This window comes from Hippopotamus amphibius, chromosome 1, assembly GCF_030028045.1.
Source record: "Hippopotamus amphibius kiboko isolate mHipAmp2 chromosome 1, mHipAmp2.hap2, whole genome shotgun sequence".
Classification (NCBI taxonomy): Eukaryota; Metazoa; Chordata; class Mammalia; order Artiodactyla; family Hippopotamidae; genus Hippopotamus; species Hippopotamus amphibius.
Genome location: NC_080186.1, coordinates 159,456,032 through 159,471,093, shown reverse-complemented (window position 1 = coordinate 159,471,093; position 15,062 = coordinate 159,456,032). Strand labels below are relative to the sequence as shown.

The 15,062-nt window shown below is 48.8% G+C and overlaps 1 long non-coding RNA gene across 1 annotated transcript in view; it reads left to right on the top strand.

Annotated features, from left to right (window-relative positions):
* Positions 1-2,560, top strand: part of LOC130851682 (uncharacterized) — a 47,157-nt gene extending 44,597 nt beyond the window's left edge. The window contains exon 5 of the long non-coding RNA XR_009053250.1: positions 2,486-2,560. This is a non-coding gene — a long non-coding RNA (uncharacterized LOC130851682). The remainder of the gene's footprint in view (positions 1-2,485) is intronic.
* Positions 2,561-15,062: the final 12,502 nt, after the last annotated feature.

The following is a 15,062-nucleotide window of genomic DNA, read 5'->3' as shown; positions in this document are numbered from 1 at the left end:
TAGAGCTGGGCCTGATTTTAGAGAGCAGAGAGCTGGCCCCACCCAGGCTCCTCCTCCTCCCCCTTTTTAATTAGCCCCCTGCTAGGGTTCATGTAGTGTGTGTGTTAGGGAGAGAAGACAGGTGATCAGGTGTGTGCATGGATGCACCTACAGAGAATCCATCCTGGAGGCGGGTGCTGTGGAGGTGTGCAAGGGGAGGAGGGCAGATGGTCAGAATAGACTTCTGTGCTTTATTCTGTATGTTAGTATGTTATACAACAAGTTAAAAGTGCATATGAAACAAGCCAGAGAAGTATCCCCTGTGATGAGTCTGATCACGGCTAGGGGAAATACAGAGTCAGGAAGATTCAGGAATGACTTTCCGGAGGGTGTGGCAGGTAAACTGAGACCAAGAGACAAGTGGGGGTTGCTAGATTTGTACATTCAGTGAAGATTTGGGGAGTGTCTGCTGTGTGTCAGATAACTGCTCTAGAAGCTAGAGAGCTGGAGGAGAGAAAAACACATAGAGACCCTGCCCAGGGGAGGGAGACAGATGAACAGAAAGATCCTATGATGTCGGGTGGTGTTAAAGAAACGTTCCTCTGACATCTGTTGAAATGGTAGGGAAGCCTTGATTGAAGACAAATGCAGCCGGGAAATGAGATTGAGTTCAGCTCTGAGGACAGCAAAGACAGCTGGGTTTATAAGCAGCCCCCACTGACCAGAGGGGGTCAGTGGATGAGGGAGACATCAAGGGGAGGGGATTCTTGCAGAAGGCAGGCCAAGAACTTAGACATCAAAGCTGGGTAATGAGGAACCTGATCAGATCTCAAGGGTGGGGAACGACTTAGCAGAATTTTTTACTGAAGGCAGGCCAAGGCCGGGGCCTTGTTGAGGAGAGGGCTCAGAGGGGCCTGGTTAAAGTTTGGTCAAGGAGAGAGCCTTTGTGGGGACAGGTGCTGTGAATGAAACTAAATCAGGTGTGGGGTAGAGTAAGGAGAGTGATGGGAGTGCTTTTTAGAAGCAAGGCCCCTTTAGGGAGGCAATTTTCAGGCAGAAATTTATATCAGGTGAGGGAGCCAGAATGTCAGACACCCCAGGAGAAGGTGCTCTGGGTAGAGGAGACAGCAAGTGCAGAGGCCTGGAGGTGTGTTGGAGGAATAGCAAGCAGGAGGTGGTCTGTAAGGTCAGAGGAGGGGTGGGCGCTGGTGCAGCGCACAGGGCCTTGGAGGTTGTGATAAGAAGGGGAGAGAGAGCAGGAAGGAAGGAGAATTTGGAGACAGGATGCCCACGAGGGGTTCTGTGTTGCGCGGGCATAAAAAAGGCGTATGTGGCCAGGAGCATGCCTGGCGGGGGCGGGGGGGGGGGGGGAGGGGCGGAAAGGATTATCTCTGAAATCCTAGGTGTGCAGTGTGGGAAAAACAAAGGGGGTGGCTTTGAGGCCAGAGGAGAGGAAGCTGAGGAGCCACATGGAGAGGGGCACAGGAGGCGGGTCCTTCGCCATCTTCTCAGTCAGGGTTTCTCAGTCATTTAAATGAGAGCCTCTGTCCTTGCGTGAAAAATCAGGCAATTCAGGGAGGAAGGCCTCTTCATTTAATTTGAAGGAGAACTACAGAAGACAGAAAGAAGGGTGGTTGAAATAAAGTTGGAGCGGGCCTAGTCCTTCCGGCTGCCTTTCCTATAAACTAGCACCCTCCCAGCCTTGAAAAGGCATCAGTAGAGTTGCTGCAGCTACTGGGGAATGTCCTTCCTGTTGAGATGCGCTGGACTTGGCCACACCTATAATCCGCGAGTGCAGTGACTGGAACCAGGGCGTGAGAGCACGGGACAAGAAGTTCAGGCCGCCAAGCCCACTCCTTTTACCCTCGGGGGCGGCCCCACTTCCTCTGGGGTCCCTGGCTTCCCTCTGGCAGGTCTTCAGCTAAGAAATCTGCAGAAGTCATTGGCCAGGCTTAGAACAAATCCTTTGTGCCAGAGGAGTTGGTGATGTGGTGTGGAGGGGTGGGAGCTCCTTGGCTGAACCTGGATACCCTTCACTAATGGTGAGCCCTGCTGAGCACCGGGGCTTTGAGGGGAGAGGAGGGAATAGGATTGGGCTGCCAGGGTAATTCGGCCACATGTGAGTTAAAAAAGCAGATGAAAACCCACAGAGTAACCAGACATTCTTCTCTTTGCATGCAAGATCCTGCCGAATGTTGGAAGAGGAAGGAGTATTTTTCTTGCTTTTTAGACATTACATCCTGTGAGGGGAAGATTTGGAACAGATGGGGGCCAGGGGGCCCCATTGTGTTTGCTTGCTTCCCCTCCCCTCCTCCCACAACCAGAAATGTTTCTTTTTTTACCTAGTGAAGTTAACTCAGGGGAAAAAAAAAAAGTCCTGTGGAATAGGAAAGTAAGATAGGGGTCAGGGAGAAAAATCCACAAGTTTCCAGAAAGAATTTACTTTACCTCGCAAAGCCTTCTTCTTCGTCCAAAGACAGATAATTAACTCAAAATTTCATTTTAGGTTTCATTGCTGCTCCAGCGACATCTGCCTTTTTGAGGGGGGGAAGAAAAAGGATCCCTAACAGATGGAGACAGAGACCCTCTGGGTAGTGAAAGGTAAGGAGTGTTTCTGAAATCCTAGGCACACAATGTGGGAAAAACGAAGTGGGTAATGTCTTGTGGGAGCCGTTGAAGTGTTTGCACGATTTCCGCCGCCACTTGTGTTCTGTCAAATGCATTGTCTGAGAGAAGACCGTGGGAGAGGTGCTGTGAAGTGGTCTGTGATGTATTTGATTGGTTGCAGTGGGATCCCTGGTAGAGTGATGTCCCTGGCATGGCTGTGGGCAGCTGGTAGGATGTCCGTCCCCAAACCACAGCGGCTCCTTTATGCTGAGGAACGTCCAGAGCAGGACTCTCCTTCTGAACCCGGTGGGGTGGGATGTAAGTAGCTGGTGTGGGCCAGGTGAACTGCCTGCTGCTGTTTTATCTGACCCCCCCGCCCGCCGCCCCGCCCCGGGAATGTGGGCTGCTTGCATGTGAAAAGCAGAGGGCAGGATGGGGAGAAAGCAGCTTTTGTGTTTTCCTTCTAACTGTCCTTCCTTTCTGGCTCATTGGAGCCTGTGTTGGGCTGGTTTCTTCCTTCTTGAGAGGGGATTGTGTGCACCGGGGGGTCTGGTCAGAGAGACAGATTACCAGCTCAGGTTCCCAGCTGATATGGAGAGCCATGTCTAGGGGTGGAAGAGGCTCGGAAATTGGGTTCCTCCTCATCGAGTGAGATACATGTGAGCTTCTGCCAGAAAGACACAGGTTAAAAAATCACGTGACAAAGAGAAATAAGGCCTAGGTAGGGTGGCATCTCCCATCTTTATCCTCAGTCTTAACTTCTAGAACTAGAAATTATAATTAGATGCAGTGCAATGGGAGCACTAGGCTCTCCCTCCCTCTGGTGTTAAAATCCCCACAGGTATGGAATATAATTGCTTTACACTCAAAAAAAAAAAAATCCCCACAGGCGTTACCTGGTTGTTGGAAAGGACGCTGGAAGCGCAGCAGATATTGCTTGAGTACTGTTACCCACTGGGCGCTGCATTTAGGACTTCAGGAGACATGTCAGTGAATGAAATAAAGGTCCCACTCCCACAGAACCCAAATGCAAATGTAAGAGCATTTCACTCTGTAGTGGCATCACCAGGGTCAGGCCAGCATACACACGAGAGACCAAGTGAGTTCATTTAGCAGAAGGAATTGAGCGTCCGCTCTTTGGGAGACCCTGTGGATGCCCACAGTGGAGGACAGGGACATACCCAGTGATGGGGGAAAATTTTAAGTTTATAACTTTATGCTAGCTCTGTTTCTGTAAAATCTGCTTGCTGTGCCGCGATAAGAACAAGATGACCTAGTTATCAACTGTAACCTTAAGATGTTCTGATAAGTATGGAATGTCCTGCTCCTGCTCATGAAAGTTTCTGTTTGGAAACCCTCCCACCTTGAGTGTAACCCATAGCAACTCCCCTGCTCTGTAACTGCCTGTAACCTGTAGTAATTATGTAACCAATCAGTTTGTGCCAAACTCAGCTAGAGCCTTGTTTAAACCAACCAATCAATCTGTGCCCATTATAGCTATGTGTCTTAACCTATATAAGGAAAAGATTCCCCTGAAACGGGGCCCCAGAATTGCGGAGCGTTAGCTCATCTGGGTCCGCTGGCTCAATAAACCTGAATTCTCCAAACCTCTGAGTGTGATGCTTGGTCTCTCGTGGGATCGGTTTTCTGCAATACCAGGTCCCACCTCTTTGGAGCTGCTGTCTGGTCAGGTTGGTGGACTTGTAAGGCTGTGAGCAGTGCTGCAGCAGAGGACCTAAGGGGTGCTGTGGGCCCTTCATGCAGATTTGGGGAATTGGGAACACCTTCCTAGAGAAGTGACGTTCAAGTTAATACACGAGTAAGAAGAGCTAATGATAGAGTGTTGACTCTTAGTTGGCCCGGTAAGGGCCTCTGGTTCTGACATTTTTTATGTACTGTCTTTTACTCTGAAAAGTGCTCAGTTAAGATGGTGAATTGCGTGGCACCCTACTATGTGCCAAGCAGGGCTGCAAGAGCTCCATCATTAGAATCGTGCTGGTGCATAGTAAGTACTCAAACCTGAGCTATTTGCTGGTCACTTACCTCAAGTCAAAGCCTAACAGTGGCTTTAATCAGAATGGCATTTATTTTTGACCAAACAGGAAATCATGGTTGGCAGTGGCTGACCAGTGACAAAAAGGACGAAGATTCTTTCTGCTCTGCCATCAGGGCCAGCTACGTAATTTGTGGGACCCAATGCAAAAAGAAAAATGTGAGACCCCCTTTTCAAAAAGCAAGAAAAAATTGCCATTTAAGGTACTGAAACATAAAGCTTTTAATTTTCTTTTGTAGTCTCTTGACTTGTCACGATATTTTTAAAATTTGCTGTTGAACATTCTAGGTAAAGAAAAATTAACTTATTAACATGAATTTTACCATTTACCTTTATGTTATGCAGTGCTAGTTTTAGGTTGCAAACAGAGCATCTACCTTGCCTGCAAAATTACCCAAATTACACGGTTATAGTCACAATTATATTCAAGTGAGGTGATCGTCAAGTGGTCTTTAAGAAGCTAGTTTTCTTCTAAAATGCTCAAATTTATCTATTAAAAGTAATAAAAGGCAGAATACAATTTATAATCAATATTAACATTTTAACCAAAATTATTTAAAAGCCGAAAGTCATTTAATGTCTTGAAAATTAAATCTTAGTTTCACTTTTTAAAAATTTAATGTCCGCAGTTACGGTGCTCAATGTCCATTTTATTCCCAAAATAAAGAATTAGTTTTGTGCTTCATGCATGTTGTGTTTTGTGTGTGTGACTTGTATATCTGCATATATGATGCATATATATGCAATATGATATATAATTTTGCAAAAAGTTGTCCACCCACCATGTACAGCTGGTCCTAATATAGCACCAATTTGTGGAACCATAAGGGTTATTCAGCACTTCTGAGTTTCTGTACTTCATTTTGCAAGAATGTACTGCATCTGTACTGAGAGGAAGGGTCTGACAAGGGCATCCGTCTGCTCTCTTTCCTAAGTGCTCCCCACACTCCACAGCGGTGTTGGTCTCTGGGGCTGGCCGAAGTACAGTCCACAAACCTTCTCTGCCGGACGCAGTTGCCTTTTGTTTTGAGGACCTAAGGCAAGAAGCGTGGTTTCTCCAGGGCCCTAACCATGTGAGTCCTCAGAGCAGAGGTTGAGGGTGATGGGTCGTGCTGTGTGACTGATTGTCAGGGGTGCCCACGTGTGCCTCAGCTTGTGCGTGTGGTCTGTGATAGATGGGCCCCTCCAGAGCGTGGGGACCCTGGGCTGGGCCTTCTCTTGCCTGGACCCAAGAATAATACTGTATTTTCCAGGAGTCCTCTTCCATTTCATTGGCCAGAATTAATCACGTGCAAAGAGAAGGCAGGTTTCTCTAAGTTAAACCAGTCACAGTGGATTCCCTGGAATGAACACATGGCCCCTGAACAAATTTGGGGTTCTGTTAGTGAGGAGGGAGGGAGAATGGTTTGGTGCTCCGCCAGTGACATCCTCTCAATATTGCTTCCATTTTCCTGAAGGGGAAATTGAGGCTTACAAAGGTTAAAGTCACACACCTCGGAAGTGGTGGCACTGTGGTCGGCACCCAGGAAACCTGACTGTACAAGCACCCTCAGCAGCCTGCTTACTGCTTCCCGTGGCTGAGGAATTGGGGTTCGCCACAGCACGGAGCGCGGACGTAGAGAGCGGGTGAAAAGAGCATTCCAGGCAGAGGAAAAGGCATGTGTAGGAGTCTGGAGAGAGGCAAGAGACGGCACGTGGATGTGGAGACTGGGTTTGCCATGGCTGTCACTTGGGAGACTGTGGAGAAGTCTCCAGCAGGACCCAGCCTCCTGAATGTCAGTGTGGGGAAGGCAGATGGTGTGGGACGTCCGGATTAGACAGTTTACCGTCTCACTTGGGCGAGACCCAAAGGCATCATCATCTTGGTTTGTTTGAGGCCCTGCCCTTCTCCCACCTCATCCGCCACCCTCTCCCACCCTTGCTGTGCTCCCTGCAGCCTCTGGGCAGCTTGCTGTTCCTCAGACACTCCAGGCTTGTTTAGATCTCGGGCCTCTGTGCGGGTGGTTCCTTCTATCCGGATTGCTGCTCTTGGAGGTACCTACCTGCAAGGTGTATGGCCCTTGCTCACTGAGAGTCCCGCAGAGGCTTTCCCTGATCCCTTTATTACAACGGCACCACCAGCCTGCTCTGTTTTGATTCATGTCATTTCTCACCTCCTGACATATTGTGTATATTTATCCAATTTTTGTCTCTTCCCATTAAAATGAAAGCACCACCAGAATAAAGATGCTCTTGGATGTAACCCCTGTTCTTAGGGATATAGAGGAAACTTCAGTACTTGGTGAACGGATACATAAAATAATGATAAATTTGGGTACCTTACGAATACCTTAGATCTTTTATAGGTGAATGCTTAAAATTCCTGTGTGCGTGTGTGTGTATCAATGATCAGCAGTAAAAGGAGTGAACTACTCGGTATGTGCACCAACAGAGATGAATTGCAAGTGCATTCTAAGTGAAAGAAGCCAGACTCAAAAGGCTACACACTGAAGAACTTCGTGATATTCTGGAAATATAACTTCATGATACTCAGGTATAAGGCCGTAAAGCAGATCCGTAGTTGCCAGGGGCTGGGATTGGGGGGGCAGGGTTGGCAGAGACAAATTTTGGAGAGTATGAAAGTGTTCTGTGTCTTGATTGTGGTGGCGGCCACACACAACTGCGTGCATTCACTAACGCTGCTAGAACGCTTTACTAAAAAGGGTGAATCTTACTGTATGTAAGTCATTCCTCAATAAACATGAGTAAAAAAAATCGCATTCTCACCTAGATTTTTATTGTCGTATTTGGGCATTTTTCATGAACTTTGGCTAATAATTCATTTTGCCTGGGTGGCAAAGGAACCCCAGCTCGATGGTGTCATCCGTGCTTACCGTCGCCAGTGAATGCCTGTGCCAAGAAGCCAATTTGTTCTTAAAGTGGGAGAGATTTGTTAAGGTGGAACTGTTGGTTTCCTTTCCAACATCTCCCACTTCCTCCTAGGAAGAGAACACTTTTTCCTGTGTGGCTGGAAGAGACTGACCTTTGCCCTTTGTCCCTAGGAGTGGGCTGTTGAATGTAACCAGTTGAGTCCTTCCTAGCACTTCTCTGCCAGAGCTCTTGAGGGGGAGGATGTCCTTTTGCTGGAATTAGTAGGATGTAAGTGTGAGCTGGTTGGTGAATATCTTTTTTTACTTAAAGATTTCTTCCACTGAAGGCAATTTATTGATTCTGTTGGTGAATATCTTGCTTACTACATGGAGAAAGAAAGACAGAGCCCTGATGCTTGAGCACCTAGGTCCAGCCGTACACTCTGGACAATTTTTGTCCCAGTAACATGAGCTGATGAATTCCCTTTTTCTCCACGTAAGCCATGTCAGCTTTGGTGGCATATGTCAGTCATAGCGGAGTGAGCTCTGCTCGTACATTGAAAATGAGAAGTTCTTAATCTACGAGGTGATAGGATAGTAAAAGATTAGATAGTTAACTAAATTAATGAGTTCTGAGAGGAAGTTCTTACTTCTCTGAGCCTTTTATTATGGAAGCAGGAGCAGGGACAGAGGGTTGAGATGAGGATGAATGGGGGAGATGGGAGGGTGAGCAGACAGGCATACCCATGGCCAAATGGGGCTGGGAATGCCAGGGCCCCATGCCCTCCCGGCTGGGGGTCCCTGGCTGGCTGAGGAAGGCCTGGAGTCAGCGGGATTGGAGAGCGCTAGACTGTAAGCAGCTCTGGGCTCCTGCCCTCAATTCCTGAGCCTTGCTTTCCTTCTCATAAACCTGGAGTGCTGCCCGCCTGCCTGCTCTCTGCAGGGTTTGTGAGAGAGGCTCCAAGGAGTTGACAGTCTCTGAAGCAATCATGAAAACCATCAGCACTCTGGCTTCGCTTGCTTAAACGTAGAAGGCTAGACGAGACGAGGACTAGACAGACCCTCGGTGTCTGAGGGCCTTGGTCTGTGATCCACCTTCTTTGCATGGATTGTGGGTGACAGATCTTGGGTGAGAGGAGGACGAGAGGAAGCTTGAAAGTCGGGCCTAGGAACTGAGAGTTCCTTAGGGATCAGGGATGTGCTTGAGGAAGGAGTTTTTCTGAAGGGTATGCTGGGCAAGAGGCCTGTGGCAGTTTTCTGGCCGGAATTGTTAGTTCAATGCCTTTTACGTATTAGAAAGAAGGAAAGACATCTTTTGTCCTGTGTTTTAAAAAATGATGTAGAGTCTGTCCAAATACAAAAGAATCACTTGTATGTTTAAGGATTCTGAAAATACAGAAAAGTGAACATGAGGAAATAAAACCACTCATGATTTTGCTACTTGCAGAGATAACACTGGTAATACTTGTGTATTTCCTTCCAATACTTATTTGTGTGCCTACGTGTATTAGTGATGGCTTATATGTAAACATTTGATTCTACTGTCTATGTAGCTTTAGAATTCGTTTTTCACTTAATAGGTAACATAGACATTTTCCTATAGCTTTGTATTTTTTTTAGCCTGATGTTTTAGTTTTGTTGTATTTCACCATCTAGATGTATCCCTTTTATTGGATAGAAGATCATTTCTAATTTTTTAGGATTATAAAATATTGTGGTTAAATCTTTACAGATGTATTTTTTGTACACATCCTTGAATAATTTTGTCAGATAGAGCTTTAGAAGTAGAATTATTAGGTCACGTGGGATGTCCACTTAAGAATTCTTGTCCTTATCTGGCCAGGTTGCCCCTGGTTAAGTCAGGTCACCTTGCCATCTACTGGTGATGCACCAGGATTCAGGTTTCTCTGAATCCTGGCCCATGCTGGGTATTATTGGGTTTTTAGGAACTTGCTAATTGATACGTGAGAAAAGCTCTTTTGTTTTTACTTTAGTTATGCCCTTTTTTTCTCCTGTCGCTCTTTTTTTCTGGTTACCAGTAAGGCTGCCCATTTTTTTCCCCTATGGAATTAAGTTATTTGTATGTTTTTGTGAATTGCTTTTCATGCCCTTCATTCATTTGGCAGTTGGGGTGCTTGCGTTTTTCTTACCGATTTGTAAGGACTCTGTTTACAGTGAGAATATTAGCCCTTTCTGGGGATTGATACGTTTTTAAGAGTTGATGAAGTATCTTAATAATGGATCTCTTATTAAGGTCAAGGCAGAAGTCTTAATTCTAGCGAGGCTGGGGTGGAATCTGATGATGTCCAGCTGCTTCCCTGCACACAAATCCAGAAAAAGAGAGTTTTTCTCTTTTTCTTACTATGTTATAATGTCTCAGAGTGCAGCCGGGCTGTTACCTTTATTTCACAGACGGTTACCCTTTAGCCTGGAGAGGGGTAACTGGCCCAATCCCGCAGAGCTGGCTGCCGGCAGAGTGGTGGCACATGTGCTCTGCATTGCCTGGGGTGTCTCCGTCTTTTCTCCCAGGCTTCCAGACCCTCCCTGGATGCGTTGGAATCTAGGTGATCTGTGTTTTTATACTAGCCACTCTACTAGAAAACAAAATCTGTTTGAAAGTCGTGTTACAGGTTTTTCCAGAACTTCCAGCTTTTCAGAATCCACCTGCTCCCCTCGCCCCTAGCAGTTATCATTTGAATTTCCCAATCTGCAGCTTCCTTTGTACCACGTGTTCACTGGGTCCAAAGGGACCCCTCCCATTTGGTTCTTTAGGTTGGGGCTGGGTGGCTGGAGCCCTTCCGCTGACTTGGGGCAGCCTCCCGAAGAGCGCTCCCCCTCCTCCTGCATTTCTGCAGGTCACCGAGGATGTGGACTCTGTCCCTCTCTCAAAGGTTCTTTCACTTAAGTACGTGCATACATTTTTCTCCTGTCGCTCTTTTTTTCCTGAAAGAATGAAGTTAGAGGCTTCGCTTGCTAAATTTAGCTCTTGCTGACGCACTGGCCCTCTAGCTGGCAGTCTCCTCCTGTCTCGGTGTTTCTCTTAGCCTCGCTTCGGGTAGGCGAACACCATCACATCCTACATGATGTTTACCTCTGAGGCAGTTCCAGATGGGAAATACGTTTCTGTATTTTCGTGTTCTCTGCGTGAGTAGATGGTTGGGAAGTGGGGGGCTGGCAGGCAGCCTGTGAGAGGCAAAGATCCACAGGATGGCAGCGGGGAAACCAGTGCAGTGGTTGTTAGGGGTTTGCTTGTGCTGAGCAGGAGAGAGAGGTGTCTCTCAGGAGATCCAGGAGGGGATTTGACTGGGACATGACTGGAGAATTTTCAGGAAGCGGGAGGCCCCCCTACTTGAAGCAAGCCTTAGAGCAGTTAAAGAAAAAGTTGTTCTGATGCTGGTTAAAATGGTGAGGAAGATTCTGTTCAGGGTTATTGCAATAGGGGTACTGCAGTAGCTAGGAGAGATGGGGCGCAACTAGGAATACAAAGACAGATGGAGAATCTATCCCCAAGGAACAGGGTGAGGGCCTCAGTGGATGGAAGATTACTAAGCGGTGACATCGAGGGTAGGGGATTCTTGCTAAACTGAGCTAACAGGATTCCTGCTAAAGGCAGGCCAAGGACTGACACATCAAAGGTAGGGGAGTCTCTCTAAACTGACAGCAGGATTCTTGCTAGGACTGGGCTGTGCAGGCCTGACAAGGAAGGCCAAGGTCAAGGCCTCATGGAAAAGAGGGCTTGGGGCTCAGAGAAGCCTAATGAAAGTTTGGTCAAGGGGAGAGTCTTTGTCAGTCTGTCTTCTTGTTCAAGGACAGAGGAGACATTCTTCTTTTGAACAGTGTAAGGTCAGTTCTCATTCGGTCGCCTTTTGTTCGTTAAGGACCAGCTGAACCATCTGTTGAACTTGGCAGTGGAGGGTGTTTACTGGATGGTGTGAACTGTCAGGCATTTAAATGAGGGAGTTCATGATCCGTTGTGGTGATGAGTCTGTTGAAGTTTTTATCGCATTGTAGTGTGGCTTCAGCTTGTGAGGCTTCTTCAGATCTTGGTGGGGAAGTTCAGTCACCACCAGCCTGGACTTCTGGTAAGGAACTGGGCAGTCAGGTTGTAGTGTTCAGTGAATCCACGACAAGAGGGTGAGAGAAACTAGGAAACTTGAAGAATGGAGAATTTGGTAAGGACAGAAAATGGGCAAGATGGCAGGATCCAATACAATTTACAGGGAGGTAACAAAGTAAAAGGTAAAATGTAATTTACGAAGAGGTGAAAAATAGCTCAGCGACAATGAACAGGACCATAATTGAATACCCATAAGGGCATGTTATAGTTTTCTGTTGAACATAACATAACATTTCTCTCTACAGTGTCCAGCGCTGGTCACGGAGCGGGTGTGTTAATGTCCGCATGGAAGTGGCCTGGGGTCAAGCAGGCTGGGGGCAAATCCCTGAACCAGCTGTAAGATGTCGAACAAACTGGTTGCCTTACTAGTGTCTGTTTCCTGGATTACGAAACAGGAAACAATCATGAGCTAACATTTATTGAGTGTGGGTCAGGTACTGCTGTAAGCATCTGACATGCTTCACCTCTTTGGATAATAATTAAATGCAAGTAAATGATCATCTCTTCTACAGAAAAGTAAACTGAGGTTTTAGTAAATCACATAACTTGTATACAGATGATGCTGACGTGCAAGGAAAGATTGGCACTCGTGTACTTAGAGTGGGTTGGGCACTTACTAGGTGCTGGCAGAGCCCCTGTCTTCTGCCTTCTGGGGGCAGCTCTCCTGTGAAGGAGAGGGAGCCTCTGACCCAGCCCTCTGTGGCCACTGGGCAGGACCCAGCTGGGGGAAGCGGCAGGGCAGCTGCAGCTGGTAGAGGCTTGTCCAGAGCTGCTGCCCACTGGCTCTGCGGGCTTGGCTGTGTACCACAGGCCTGTATCTCCACTGCTCCTCACACCTCTGGGGTGGGCATCCCTCACCCCCTACCTTGCAGATGAGATGGCGGTTCTCAGAGGGTGAGTACCTGCCTAAACACATGAGAAGTGGCGAGGCAGGGACTTGAGCCCAGAGCCCTCGCTCTCTGCTCTGCTGTGCACCCTCAGTGACTGAGGAGGCCCACCCAGCTAGGGGAGAGCCCACGTGAGTGGTGTGGAGGTGCTGGGGAAATGGCGGGTAATGGCATGGCCTTCGAAACGAGACAGAGCGGGGCTCAGATTCCTAGCTCTGCCGCTTCTTAGCTGTGTGAGCATAAAAAGTGAGTTACCATCTCTGACCCTTGGTTCCCCCTCTGAAATGAGGCGGTGGTAGCTACGAAGAAGAGTGTGGGGAGGACGTGAAATCCTGTACTTAAGCATCCAATGAACGGTGGCTGCTGTGGTTATACCGGGCTTGCTGTGCCCTTTTTGATCCTTGGGGAGGGCAGACTGGAGGGCCAGCCTCTCAGATATAGGGGAGACCTTGGGCTGTACATACTTGTCTTGAGATCTGTCCCTGGGAGCCATTTATCAGAAATAAAGCCGCTGAAGTTTGGAAGGATGATGGGGGGAGACTAAGGTTGGGTACGGTACTCCCAGAGCGGTCCAACTGCACTCTTCCTGGTGACAGTCCAATAGGAGAGGCCAGTGGGATGTGGTGAGGATGAAAAGCTCACGTACGTAACACTCTTAGCCTCGTGCTTCACATGCGAGGAGTTCCCCAGCTTCTAACTGTGGCTCATTAGTTTGTTGGTTCTGGCACTGTTTTAGATTCAGAGGTCACAGCCGTGAACAAAACGAAGTCCCCACTCTCACAGAGATCACATTCTAGTGGAGAAGATGGACAATAAACACATAGGCAAATAGATTTGAATGCAGGTTTGGGGAGTGTAGAACAATACAGCAGCGTAAGGGGATGGGAGTCTTTTGGGGTGACAGGAAGGGGATGTGAGCAGAGACCCTAGTGAAGCGAGGGCGCCAATCATGAGAATGTGGTGGGGCACATCCCTGGCACAGCCCCCTGAGGTGGGGCTGAACCTGGAACAGAGGGAAGGCCCACAGGAGTGAGGGGAGGGGTAGGTGGGAAATGAGGCCAGAGTGGAAACTACCAGATGACATCAGGCCTTCAATGATTTTCATGTTTTAAACAATCCTTATTTCCCGATCTCCCCAGGCAGGTTTAGCGCTCCTTCCCCATCTGCATAGTGTGTGCGCACAGCCATCGCAGCATTGGTCACACGGGGTTAGCGCTGTTGGGCTCTTTGACCCCTACCCTGTGAGCCCTTTAGGCCAGGGACCATGTCTGTGTTGCTTATACCCAGCACGAAGTACGCACTTCACACATGTAAAAATGAATTTAAGTGATAATGGGTGCTATCTCTCAGGGGGTTTCTGTGTGCCAGTCACTCTGGTAAGAACTTTCTATATGTCATCATCCTGTTCAGTCTTCCTAGTAGCTTCTCCCCGAGGTGTTGTCCCCATTTTATAGCTCTAAGGCTGGCCCACGTCCCAAGGATACACACGTAGGAATCTGCAGAGCTGGGATTTGAAGCCGGGAGTGTCGGGGCCGTGCTTTCAACTAAGACAAAGCCGGGAGCAGCTGCGGTTTCTGCGCTTCCCAGGGCTGTGGTGGGCAGTACTGAGGGTCCTGGAGTTGCTTGATTTTCTTGGTCCCTAATGGGTCACTTCGCATCCCTGCCTGCCTGTGGCGTCCCGTGGGGCTGTCGCTTAGCCCTCCTCGCCGCTTCATAATCCACAAATGGAAAAGTGGCACTTAGCGCGAATTTATTCAGGTGGGAGCTGCGTAAGACGTGAAAATAAGGCTTTTGAGCTGCTGCACATAAACTGGAGTGTAAATGAAAAGCTTTTTATTTGGTTTTGGAGCCAGACTTTGAGCAGCCAGTGGGCCGTGCGGTCTGGAAGCACGCGTTACGGGCAGTGGGTCGGAACGGGGGCACTTTGAATGGCGAGGAGGGCGAATGGCTCTGGCGCAGCCGGACCAGCCAAGAGGCCAGGATGTCAATAAACGGGACACAGAGAGCCTTTTCCGAAAAGATGGAAGGCGGGGAGGAGAGGAAAGGCCGTGCCTCGCTCCCGGCGTATTTGAGAAGGAACATGCTTGAGGTAACGCATGTTGGCAGCTTTTATAGCTTCCTCCCAGGAATGTGCTGGGCAGGCCCAGAACAGGCCAGTGTTTTATTTTCACGTAACGAAGCCGAGTGGATCAAGGGCAGCTCTCCAGCAGCGGGCTCGCCTGGGGCCCTGCCTGTGGGGGGAGGCAGGGGCGCCTGGGTCCAGGGCAGTGAGACTGCCGCCCCCACGTCCCCCGGCCTGCTGCCTGGGGAAGGTGGGGGCGGGGGGGGGGGGCAGGCGGGCAGGATGCCCGGCGGCCTCTGGCTGCTGGCTTGGCTCGTCCTGGCTCTTCAGCGTAGTCCTCTGTGGCCGATGCCCGTGAGGGAGGTGGTGGTGGCGTGAGCAGGTAGCCGCTCTGGAAGGCGGGCAAGCGCTGGTCCACGCTAAGCGTTGAGGGTTGGGGCCTGCACGGGAGCCATAGTGCGGGAAGCCTACAGAATGTTCTTTGTGCCTTTGGTTGCCGCTTGCCAAG